General features: G+C 40.8%; 1 long non-coding RNA gene across 1 annotated transcript; it reads left to right on the top strand.

Moving 5' to 3' along the window:
- The first annotated feature begins 2521 nt into the window (after positions 1 to 2521).
- Positions 2522 to 4948, top strand: LOC311122038. Its single transcript, XR_014612375.1, has 2 exons — positions 2522 to 2603; positions 4141 to 4948. It is a non-coding gene; the product is annotated as an uncharacterized lncRNA (long non-coding RNA).
- Positions 4949 to 13563: the final 8615 nt, after the last annotated feature.

The raw sequence follows: 13563 nt of genomic DNA, 5'->3' as shown, positions 1-13563 counted from the left end.
CCTCTTATAGAATATTAGCTCAAAGGTATTGTGGGGCTCCTGCACCTAAATATATACTGTACCGGCACCCAAATATTAGTACTTTTTCAGTCAAACACTGAATTAGATGATTGAAAAATACAAAATATTTTTAGAGAATAAAGAATGTGCCTGAATTGTCAAGACAATAACTTTTGTTTCCGTTTCTCTTTATTACTACTTGCCAATTCAGGTATACGTCCGGTAACATCAACAGTGAGGACAAACCCAGCCTGCCCCTCTCCTTCCACACTAAGTCCAAACCTACAGTCAGTGGGTCCTGATTGTGACAGTGGAGCCCAGTTTGCACTGCAGGATCCAGAGATGGCATCAGTGAAGCTGGAAGACTGCAGTCAAACACTGGAGCTGAATGTCAACATTAAAGATGAAGAAGAGGAGGAGAAGATTGGGAAATGTGTTTCACATGGTAAGAGCAGGTTCGTTCCAACTTCCCTCTGTGCATGAAAAGTTGCAGTAGAACTGTTTCATGATGAACTGTTTCAATGAGAAGGTAGATATTATTTAATGCTACTGACCCTTGCATGGTTTTACACCAGTATTGCCAGCATGTGTTTTATTCACTGGGCTATCTGGAGTGATCAGAGAGTAGACTAAAGAAGTGAAGTAGACAAACTGCCAGTGTTTTAATGTTCTATGAAATGAGTCTGTGTAGTTACTAACCCTTGTGATAGTGAGTGGAGGATGATATGGCTCATCATTTTAATGACTTTTGTCCCTTTTTAGCTTTTGACTCTTACCCACTTTTAGAATAGTTTTTGTCCCCTTTTGTATTGTACAGCCTACTGATATGAAAACATATGTCACCCGGTACAGCCAGAAGAGGACTGGCCACCCCTTTAAGCCTGGTTCCTCTCCATGTTTCTCCCTGGGTTCCTGCTTTATACTGAGTTTTTAGTAGCCACTGTGCTTCTACATCTACATTGCTTGATCTTTCGTGATTTTAGGAAGTGTTTCTGTAAAGCACTTTGTGACTTTGCGGATGTAAAAAGGGCTTCAAAAAATAAATGTGATTGACATGTACATTACCAGTCAAAGGTTTGGACACACCTACCCATTCAAGGGTTTATCTTTATTTTGACTATTTCCTACATCCTACATTGTGTAATAGTAGTGAAGACATCAAAGCTATTCAACAACACATATGGAATCGTTTAGTAACCAAAAAAGTGTTAAACATATCAAAATATATTTTATACTTTAAGTTCTTCTAAGTAGCCACCCTTTGCCTTGATGACAGCTTTGCACACTCTTGGCACACCTGGAATGCATTTCAATTAACAGGTGTGCCTTGTTAAAAGTTAATTTGTGGAATTTCTTTCCTTCTTAATGAATTTGAGCCAATCAGTTGTGTTGTGACAAGGTAGGGGTGGTATGCAGAAGATAACCCTATTTGCTAAAAGACCAAGTCCATATTATACTTACTGTAAGTCTCTCTGGATAAGAGTGTCTGCTAAAAAATGTAAAAATGTAAATGGCAAGTTCATTATAGTTATCAGCCTCAGAAATTGCAGCCCAAATAAATTATTCAGAGTTCAAGTAACAGACAAATCTCAACATCAACTGTTCAGAGGAGACTGCGTGAATCAGGCCTTCAAGGTCAAATTGCTGCAAATAAACCACTACTAAAGGACACCAATAAGAAGAAGATACTTTCTTGGGCAAAAAAACACGAGCAATGGACATTAGACCGGTGGAAATCTGTCCATTGGTCTGATGAGTCCAAATGTCCGATTTTTGGTTCCAACAGCCGTGTCTTTGTGAGACACAGAGTAGGTGAACGGAAGATCTCTGCATGTGTAGATCCCACCGTGAAGCATGGAGGAGGATGTGTGATGGTGTGGGGGTGCTTTGCTGGTGACACTGTCTGTGATCTATTTAGAATTCAAGGCACACTTAACCAGAATGGCTCCACATCATTCTGCAGTGATACGCCATCCCATCTGGTTTGCGCTTAGTGGGACTATCATTTGTTTTTCAACAGGACTATGACCCAACACACCTACAGGCTGTGTAAGGGCTATTTGACCAAGAAGGAGAGTGATGGAGTGCTGCATCAGATGACCTGGCCTCCACAATCACCCGACCTCAACCCAATTGAGATTTGGGATGAGTTGTACCGCAGAGTGAAGGAAAAGCAGCCAACAAGTGCTAAGCATATGTGGGAACTCCTTCAAGAATGTTGGAAAAAAAGTATTCCAGGTGAAGTTGGTTGAGAGAATGCCAAGAGTTTGGAAAGCTGTCAAGGCAAAGGGTGGCTACATTGAATAATCTAAAATACAACATAGGTTTAACACTTTTTTGGATTACTACATGATTCCATATGTGTTATAGAATAGGTCTGATGTCTTCACTATTATTCTACAAGGTAGAAAATAGTTTTAAAAAATAAAGAAAAACCCTTGAATGAGTAGGTGTGTCAGCCTTTGACTGGTACTGTATATCACACCAATTGACTGGTTCTTCTGATGTTGTTCACACAGGAGACCATGTTGAGACATTCTCTACATCCAGAGAGCAACAGCAGGAAGATCACAGAGCTAAGAGGTCTCACCACTGCCCACATTGTGAGGAGATTTTCCCAATTCTATCAAAGCTAAAAATACACCTACAAATACACACAGGCGAGAATCTGTATTTCTGCACTGACTGTGGGAAGAATTTCACAACATCAAAGGCTCTGACAGTTCATCAGAGAGTGCACACAGGAGAGAAGCCTTACGCCTGCTCTGACTGTGGAAAGAGTTTCTCTCGACTGGCGGACTTAAAAATACATGAACGTATACACACAGGAGAGAAGCCTTACGCCTGCTCTTACTGTGGAAAATGTTTCTCTCGACTGGGCGACCTAAAAATACATGATCGTATACATACAGGAGAGAAGCCTTACTCCTGCTCTCTGTGTGGGAAGAGTTTCTCTCAACTGGGCCACTTAAAAACACATGAACGTATACATACAGGAGAGAAGTCTTACTCCTGCTCAGACTGTGGAAAGAGTTTCTCTCAACCGAGCCACCTAAAACAGCATGAACGTATACATACAGGAGGGAAGCCTTACTCCTGCTCTAATTGTGTAAAATGCTTCACAACATCAGCTGAGCTAAAAGTTCATCAGAGAACACACACAGGAGAGAAGCCTTACATCTGCTCTGTGTGTGGGAAGAGTTTCTCTCAACTGGGCAACTTAAGACAACATGAACGTATACACACAGGAGAGAAGCCTTACTCCTGCTCTGACTGTGGGGCGAATTTCTCTCAACCGGGCAACTTAAAACAACATGAACGTATACACACAGGAGAGAAGCCTTACTGCTGCTCTGACTGTAGGAAGACTTTCTCTCAACTTATCCACTTAAAAGGACACCAAGCTATACATAAGGGAGAGAAGCCTTACTCCTGCTCTGGCTGTGGAAAATGTTTTAAATCGTCAGCGGAGCTAAAAGTTCATCAGAGAACACACACAGGAGAGAAACCTTACTTCTGCTCTGACTGTGGAAAATGTTTTAAATCATCAGCTGAGCTAAAAGTTCATCGGAGAACACACACAGGAGAGAAGCCTTACTCCTGCTCTTACTGTGGAAAGAGTTGCTCTCGACTGGGCGACTTAAAACTACATGAACGTATGCATACAGGAGAGAAGCCTTACTCCTGCTCAGATTGTGTAAAATGCTTCACAACATCAACCAATCTAAAAATTCATCAGAGGGTGCACACAGGAGAGAAACCTTACTACTGCTCTGACTGTGGGAAGAGTTTCTCTCAACACATTAACTTAAAAACACATCAACGTATACATAAAGGAGACAAGCCTCAGTTGTCTCAGACAAGTTAAGATTAAAGTCACTCCATCACTTCATTCTCACCTCAAAGGAAGTGGTAACAGTGAATTTGATAACATTAACACTCAATTGTAATAAATAAATAAATAAATAAATCCTATTGTTCCTCACTGTGAGATAATTGTGACACAATTGTGACACAATTTTAGTGTGTTTTGTTATCTTCTACTGTAAAGATATTGAGATGACCTTGGATTTGCCCTTAGGGTTGAATACACTCAGTGAGGTCTGATAGATGACTGGGTGGTACTGCTTTCCTCTGCAGTTTTCTGTGGGAATGACCTAGTTCGGACACTCATCGGTACAACACAAGACATGCAGCAAGAGGTTTCTTCACAGTCCCCAGGTCCAGGACAGACGCTGGGAAACACACAGTATTAAATAGAGCCATGACTACATGGAACTCTCTGCCAGGTAACTCAAACTAGCAATAAAACCAGATTCAAAAAAACATAAAATAAAATAAACCTCATGGCACATAAAAAAACAACAGGAACTTTTAGCTCAGCTGATGTTCTGAAGCATTTTACACATCTCATATGTATATACTGTATTCTATAATATTCTACTGTATCTTAGTCCATGTCGCTCTGTCATTGGTTGTCTATATATGTATATATTCTTAAATTCCATTCCTTACTTAGACTTGTGTGTATTGGGTATATGTTGTGAAATTGTTAGATATTACTTGTTAGATATTACTGCACTCTCGGAGCTAGAAGCACAAGCATTTCGCTACACCTGCAATAACATCTGCTAAACACGTTTATGTGACAAATAACATTTGATTTGATTTGAAGAGACAGATTTTTTTCAAATGTATTTTATATTGTATTTTGCATTGTATAATGCTTGTGATACGTGGTTGGAATACCACTGTGATATGTGGTTGTCTCTCCTGGCTATCATAAGATGAATGCACTAGCTCTCTGGATGGGAGTATCTGCAACATGACTAAATTGTAAATGTAGTGCATGATGATGTATTTGATGTATTTTTTGTGTTTCCTGTTTGTACCCCAGGAAGAGTAGCCGCTGGGGATCCTAATAAAATACTACATTGTACTGAATGTATCAGATAGAGATGATGTGATGATCAGTTTTCACCATTAGTCTTTTTTTGGGGCATTTATGAATGTGTTATTCAATGTGTTTCTATTGGATATAGTAGTAAAGGCCAAATTCAATATTTTATCAAATCATTTTTAAATATATATTTTTATAACACTTGGGGTCCTAAAATTCAAAATCAAAGGGAACGTTATAGAATGTCAGCCTCTCTTTACTTTACTGATCAGTGTTCACCTTGTCAGTTTTGGTGTGTTTTGTTAGCTTCTACTGTAATGATATTGAGATGACCTTGGATTTGCCTTTAAGGTTGAATATCCTATTTGAGGCGTCTCACAATGGAGTCTGATGGTTAACTGGGTGGTACATTACATTTACATTTTAGTAATTTAGCAGACGTAACTTATCCAGAGCGACTTACATGAGCAATTAGGGTTAAGTGCCTTGCTCAAGGTCACATCTGCAGTTTTCTGTGGGAATGAGCTAGTAGACACAACATACACTGAGTGTACAAAACATTAAGGACACCTGCTCTTTCCATGACATAGACTGACCAGGTGAAAGCTATGATCCTTAATGATGTAGTTGTGGTGTATTTATTATGGATCCCCATTAGCTTTCAGCAGAAAACAAGAAACTGCAGTTGCAGTGGGCTAAGGAATGAAAACACTGGACACTGGAGAATTTGAAAAACATTGCCTGGTCTGATGAATCCCGGTTCCTGCTGTTTCACACTGATGGGAGGACAAGGGTATGGAGAAAACCATGAGTACATGCATCCATGCCGTGTGTCAGCATTGCAGGCTGGTGGTGGTGGTGTGGGGTGTGTTTTCATGGCACACATTGGGCCCCTTGATAAAAGTGGAGCAATGTTTGACTGCCACAGGATATCTAAACATCGTTACCAATCAGGTGCATCCCTTCATGACAGCAGTGTATCCATCTGCAAAATACACTGCTCAAACAAATAAAGGGAACACTTAAACAACCCATCCTAGATCTGAATGAATGAAATAATCTTATTAAATACTTTTTTCTTTACATAGTTGAATGTGCTGACAACAAAATCACACAAAAATTATGAATGGAAATCAAATTTATCAACCCATGGAGGTCTGGATTTGGAGTCACCCTCAAAATTAAAGTGGAAAACCACACTACAGGCTGATCCAACTTTGATGTAAAGTCCTTAAAACAAGTCAAAATGAGGCTCAGTAGTGTGTGTGGCCTCCACGTGCCTGTATGACCTCCCTACAACGCCTGGGCATGCTCCTGATGAGGTGGCGGATGGTCTCCTGAGGGATCTCCTCCCAGACCTGGACTAAAGCATCCGCCAACTCCTGGACAGTCTGTGGTGCAACGTGGCGTTAGTGGATGGAGCGAGACATGATGTCCCAGATGTGCTCAATTGGATTCAGGTCTGGGGAACGGGCGAGCCAGTCCATAGCATCAATGCCTTCCTCTTGCAGGAACTGCTGACACTCCAGCCACATGAGGTCTAGCATTGTCTTGCATTAGGAGGAACCCAGGGCCAACCGCACCAGCATATGGTCTCACAAGGGGTCTGAGGATCTCATCTCGGTACCTAATGGCAGTCAGGCTACCTCTGGCGAGCACATGGAGGGCTGTGCGGCCCCCCAAAGAAATGCCACCCCACACCATGACTGACCCACCACCAAACCGGTCATGCTGGAGGATGTTGCAGGCAGCAGAACGTTCTCCACGGCGTCTCCAGACTCTGTCACGTCTGTCACGTGCTCAGTGTGAACCTGCTTTCATCTGTGAAGAGCACAGGGCGCCAGTGGCGAATTTGCCAATCTTGGTGTTCTCTGGCAAATGCCAAACGTCCTGCACGGTGTTGGGCTATAAGCACAACCCCCACCTGTGGACGTCGGGCCCTCATACCACCCTCATGGAGTCTGTTTCTGACCGTTTGAGCAGACACATGCACATTTGTGGCCTGCTGGAAGTCATTTTGCAGGGCTCTGGCAGTGCTCCTCCTGCTCATCCTTGCACAAAGGCGGAGGTAGCTGTCCTGCTGCTGGGTTGTTGCCCTCCTACGGCCTCCTCCAAGTCTCCTGATGTACTGGCCTGTCTCCTGGTAGCGCCTCCATGCTCTGGACACTACGCTGACAGACACAGCAAACCTTCTTGCCACAGCTCGCATTGATGTGCCATCCTGGATGAGCTGCACTACCTGAGCCACTTGTGTGGGTTGTAGACTCCGTCTCATGCTACCACTAGAGTGAAAGCACTGCCAGCATTCAAAAGTGACCAAAACATCAGCCAGGAAGCATAGTAACTGAGAAGTGGTATGTGGTCACCACCTGCAGAACCACTTCTTTATTGGGGTTGTCTTGCTAATTGCCTATAATTTCCACCTGTTGTCTATTCCATTTGCACAACAGCATGTGAAATGTATTGTCAATCAGTGTTGCTTCCTAAGTGGACAGTTTGATTTCACAGATGTGTGATTGACTTTGAGATACATTGTGTTGTTTAAGTGTTCCCTTTATTTTTTTTGAGCAGTGTAGATTTTTTCAGCAGGATTATGCCCCATGCAACAAGCCTTGTCCAGGAATGGGGGGGGGGGGGGTGCAACTCAATATTAGGAAGGTGTTCCTAATGTTTTGTATACTCAGTGTATATCAGATAAAGATGGTGTGATGGTCAGTTTTCAGCATTAGTTTTGGTGGATTAATTTATATCACTAAACAACTTTTATTAATTATAAAAAGGCTATGAATCGACTAATTGTGTTTTTTAAATTGTCTTTTAAAATTAGATTCATTATTTTATTCATTGATGATGAATGTATTTGGATAACTGTATTGAAGTTAATTGATCTGGCGGCATGTAGCCTAGCGGTTAAGAGTGTTGGGCCAGTAACTGAAAGGTCGCTGGTTTTCAATCCTGAGCCAACATAGTGAAAAATCTGTCGTTGTGCCCTTGATCAAGGCAATTAACCCTAATTGGTCCTGTAAGTTGCTCTGGATAAGAGCATCTGCTAAATGACTCAAATGTAATGAAAAATACTGTTTGTACATTAATTTGTTCTGGGCAACATCTTTTTGTGTATAATTAAATGAAACAAACTGTTTTATATCAAATAGTTAGTGTCTATATACAGTGCCCTCCACTATTATTGGCACCCCTGTTTAAGATGTGGTCGAGGACTTCCAAAAATTCTCCTTTTTTTTTTAACAACAGAACCCAAATGCAAAAAAAGAGAAAAATCCAACCTTTTATTTAAGTACATTACTTTGGTGGTAAAAAAAAATCACACATTTAGAAAAAAAAAAACTTGAAATCATGTGTCCCACAATTATTGGCACCCCTAACAATTCCGCTGAAAATTTTAATTGATTTTTTAAAAAATATATTTTTCTGTAGTTGCTAAAGTTGGTCAGGGTATCTAGGAACTTTTAATTAGTAATTCATGACTTCCTGTTTCCCTGGGGTATAAATATGACGTGACACAGAGGCCTAATTCTCTTACCCATTTGTCAACATGGCAAAGACAAGAGAACACACCATTCAAGTAAGGCAGATTTGTGTCGACCTTCATAAGTCAGGCAATGGCTACAAGAAAACAGCCACTCGCCTTAACTTGCCCGTATCTACAGTCAGAGGAATCATTAAGAAGTTTAAAACAACTGGAACAGTGACAAACAAGGCTGGAAGAGGTCCCAAGTTTATCTTGCCACAACGCACAGTGAGGAGGATGGTAAGAGAAGTAAAAAAAAGTCCTAAGCTCACTGTCACAGAATTGCATCAAAGAGTGGCATCTTGGGGTCACAACGTCTCCAAAACAACCATCAGACGCTCTCTACATGCCAACAAGCTGTTTGGGAGGCATGCAAGGAAAAAGCCTTTTCTCACTAACACTCACAAACGTAAAAGTCTGGAGTTTGCTAAGCGGCACTGGGACTTCAACTGGGATTGTGTGCTTTGGTCAGATGAGACTAAGATTGAGCTTTTTGGCAACAAACACTCTAAGTGGGTCTGGCGTAAAACAAAAGATGAGTATGCCGAAAAGCACCTCATGCCCACCGTGAAGTATGGTGGAGGATCTGTGATGCTGTGGGCCTGTTTCTCTTCCAAAGGCCCTGGGAACCTTGTTAGGGTGCATGGCATTATGAACGCTTTGAACTACCAGGACATTTTAAATAAAAACCTGATGGCCTCTGCCAGAAAGCTGAAGATGGGTCGTCATTGGGTCTTTCAGCAGGATAATGATCCAAAACATGTGGCAAAATCTACACAAAAATGGTTCAGCAGTCACAAACTCAAGGTCCTCCCATGGCCATCTCAGTCCCCAGACCTCAACCCAATCGAAAACCTGTGGGGCGAGCTAAAGAGGAGAGTGCATAAGAGAGGACCCAGGACACTGGATGATCTAGAAAGATTGTGCAAAGAAGAATGGTCAAAGATCCCTCTCTCTGTGTTCTCCAATCTTGTGAAATGTTATAGGAGGAGATTAAGTGCTGTCTTGTTGGCAAAAGGGGGTTGTGAGCTTAGGACTTTTTTTTACTTCTCTTACCATCCTCCTCACTGTGCGTTGTGGCAAGATAAACTTGGGACCTCTTCCAGCCTTGTTTGTCACTGTTCCAGTTGTTTTAAACTTCTTAATGATTCCTCTGACTGTAGATACGGGCAAGTTAAGGCGAGTGGCTGTTTTCTTGTAGCCATTGCCTGACTTATGAAGGTCGACACAAATCTGCCTTACTTGAATGGTGTGTTCTCTTGTCTTTGCCATGTTGACAAATGCGTAAGAGAATTAGGCCTCTGTGTCACGTCATATTTATACCCCAGGGAAACAGGAAGTCATGAATTACTAATTAAAAGTTCCTAGATACCCTGACCAACTTTAGCAACTACAGAAAAATATATTTTAAAAAAAATCAATTAAAATTTTCAGCGGAATTGTTAGGGGTGCCAATAATGGTGGGACACATGATTTCAAGTTTTTTTTTTTCTAAATGTGTGATTTTTTTTTTTACACCAAAGTAATGTACTTAAATAAAAGGTTGGATTTTTCTCTTTTTTTGATTTGGGTTCTATGTTGTTTAAAAAAAAATGAGAATTTTTGGAAGTCCTCGACCACATCTTAAACAGGGGTGCCAATAATTGTGGAGGGCACTGTATGAACCAAATGTTATCCCATCCACATTCTCCCAAACAAATGACCTATACTGTATATACAAGACACAACATTACCTCTTTGTTTACCCTGGCCAGAGGGACAGGGCCATAGTAGGCTAGACTATGTAGCTGCTGTTGTTAGTAGCCTGCAGTTTCCATGCAATACAGCATGTCAGATCGCTAGTGTTTAGTTGTATAGGCTTCTACATTAATGCAAGAGTTTTTGCTTGTGTCTGTCAGGAGTGATGTGTTATCAGGCTTGGTAAATAACTACAGGAGGGAAGTGGAGAGCGCTCCTTGAGCTTTGTGCCCGGTCCACGCGACATGGTCAAGAGACGCAAAGAGACAACATTGGCACTCCGATGTGAAGGACAGCTCTTACAAAAATGCACCATGGTGGAAAAATGAACAACAACATTCCATTGTACTATGATGTGTTTTGGGTCACTACCAAGGCAGGAAAATACTATGGCACTGGTGCAAATACCATGGCATTTTCCTGCCACTGTAGTGACCCAATAAACATGATAGTACCGTGGTATCTTTTTCATTGTAATACCATGTCAGGGAAATACCATGGTAGTTGCAACAGTACCATGGTATTTTCCTGACATGGTAGTGACCAAAAAACACAGATTTTTGTAAAAAATTATACTAGGCCAAGAAACATGGAGAGAAGAAACTGCCAGATGTGTCATAATAGGACACACATTTGATATGGAACATTGGATACATTCAGCAGGGTGGGAAAAAACACAGGAAAACACGTTTTAAATGGATTGTCGGAAGGGCTGTGGTCACCATTCATGTAATACATTAAATATATACATCAGACGGTATTGGGGAGCTATTTCATAGGGTTTTCACAGGTACATTATTTTCCCATTTCAATCTTATACCAACCAGATTGAAATTACAATATAGGTGGGGTTTGTAACTAGGTTTACTTTTGAAACTTAAGTATATTTAAAAACAAATACTTTTAGACTTTTACTCAAGTAGTATTTCACTGGGTGACTTTCACTTTTACTTAAGTCATTTTCTATTAAGGTATCTTTACTTTTACTCAAGTATGACTATTGGGTACTTTTTCCACCCCTGCCTACCTGTTCTATTAAAATATATTCATCCTATTTCTCCAATGCCAAACCAGTGTGTCTTGTTTGCATCGAAACTGTGGCTGTGTATGAATCTAAGCATGGTACTTTCAGAAGTAGATTTTCCACCCAAGACTTGAGGCCGAAGTTCGACACAGAAAGGAAGGTAGGCCTAAGGAGTGAACACCCTGTGTGTTCTACAGTGGAGATTTTAGCATGTACATATTTTATTATTATTATTGAACCTTTATTCAACTAGGCAGACTAGCTAAAATTCTGTTACAAATGGTTTTAGTAGTCCGACAATGTCACCAATCTGGATTTAGACTGTCTGCTACTTCAGGTCTAAATAGGGGTATAATCTATACCTTGTGACAATGTAGGACTACTGAAACCATTGTAAGACAGACTTTTTGTTAGCCTTTAAGGCGTCAGCATGCTTCCCAGCCGAAACAGTTCGGAAGAGTTTGTGCATATATTATGACAACATTTTGTTTTCGTTTTGGACTTATGGTAAGGGTTTTTTCAGCTGTTCTGGCACACAACATTTTTTCCTCGAGTCAAGCCGAAGTCTGTAGCCGAAGGGGAAGGGGGTTATTGGTCAACAGTAGGTATTCTTCAATAAAGTATTTGTCATTAAATGAGAGACGAGTCGTTTTCATGCAGATTTTTTCATTGAGAAATACTGCAACAAACATCTTAGTTAAATGTAAAATTGCACCACTAAGATCTCTTCGGCAAAAACATCAACATTAAAGACGGATTTCTTGAGTTTTCTGACTATTTTGAGGAAGTGGTTATAGACCCTTTTCCAGTACATGACACACTGACGTCACAAACAGACCGTGACTATAGGACCTAGGCCTTCAGAGGGACCAAAAATCTAACAATAAGTTGAATAAAAAAACAAACATGAAAAGAACAGAAAACATAGCATCACTTAATACGCCAGACATTATATATTCTGTAGTCGGCCCATTCTAGTTCTAGTGAAGGAGGAGCAATGCTTTTTGATGACATTAAGAATGAATCAAACAGGTCGCGCTTCGGGCTGCCGCGCACACAGACAGAACCCGCATGGGACACAACATGACACATAGAATTTTGAAGATGGCGCCGACAGATATGGCAGCTCTGCTTCTAGCTCCTAAGCAACTTTGCAGTATTTCTTACATTATTTGGCCAGTATTTTTTTTGTGTTATTACATTACAGCCGGAAATAACTTTTGGATATCAGAGCGGCAGTAACTCACCTGCCATCACTAGCCGGCTTCCACCCGGTTACGCAACACTGCAGCTTAGCGGCTACTGCCCTACATATATAGACTTGGAATCAATGGCCACTTTAATAATGAAACACTAGTCACTTTAATAATGTTTACATATTTTTGCTTTGCTCATCTCATATGTATATACTGTATTCTATTCTACTGTATTTTATTTTATGCCACTCCGACGTTGCTCATCCTAGTATTTATATATTTCTTCAATCCATTCTTTTACTTTTAGATTTGAGTGTATTGTGTGTATTGTTAGATACTACTGCACTGTTGGCGCTAGAAACACAAGCATTTCGCTACACCCGCAATAGCATCTGCTAAATATGTATATTTGACCAATACAATTTGATTTGAACATAATGCACTGTTTGCACAGCTTATGGTAGCCAGCACCACTATCACACTATCACCAATAGAGACAACAACAGTGTCACATCAAAGGTGAAAGGCTTGTGGTGCTGAAAGGACAGCAACCGTAATACCTGTGCACTCCATGGCGCTGAAGGAGAGCCAGTTTTGGTCAAACACAGAGACAGGGCTGATAGCCAGGAGACAGCAGACTCACACAGCATCAAATAATGTTAGAGAATAAGCAGCCCATTCACTCCAGTAGGCCCCATGAAGTCAGAACAATACAATAGCACAACCATTTCCTTTCCAAAATGAAATTAACAAACCAGCTATTACTTCCCATTGCAAATATATTTTATCACGTTCATCACACTAACTGGTGATACAAAGTTTAAATGCAACAATGTTTTCCAGTCATTGTAAGTGAGGACCTGGTGGACCTATTGGGAAACCACACAATCATTTGGCCTTTTTTGGGGCTTGGGCTCATTATATGTTGTTAATGTAGGGCTCATAAAATGCATTTAATATATGTCTGATCAGGCTCAGTTAGCATCAGGTTTGTATTTTCATGCTGATCAAAGCTCTAATTAAATCCAGACATTTATAAGTGTTTTATAATGCTTTTGAATGACACTTCCGGTTTTGGCGGAAAATACCGGGTTACCCGGGAGAAGATTGATTTATTCTCGGGATGGAACATTTGTAAAACACCGGGGAAATATTAAACCCTATTGGCATACCAGTT

The sequence above is a fragment of the Coregonus lavaretus genome (assembly GCF_964263955.1).
Source record: "Coregonus lavaretus genome assembly, contig: HAP1_SCAFFOLD_57, whole genome shotgun sequence".
NCBI lineage: Eukaryota > Metazoa > Chordata > Actinopteri > Salmoniformes > Salmonidae > Coregonus > Coregonus lavaretus.
This window is presented reverse-complemented; position numbering and strand designations above follow the sequence as displayed.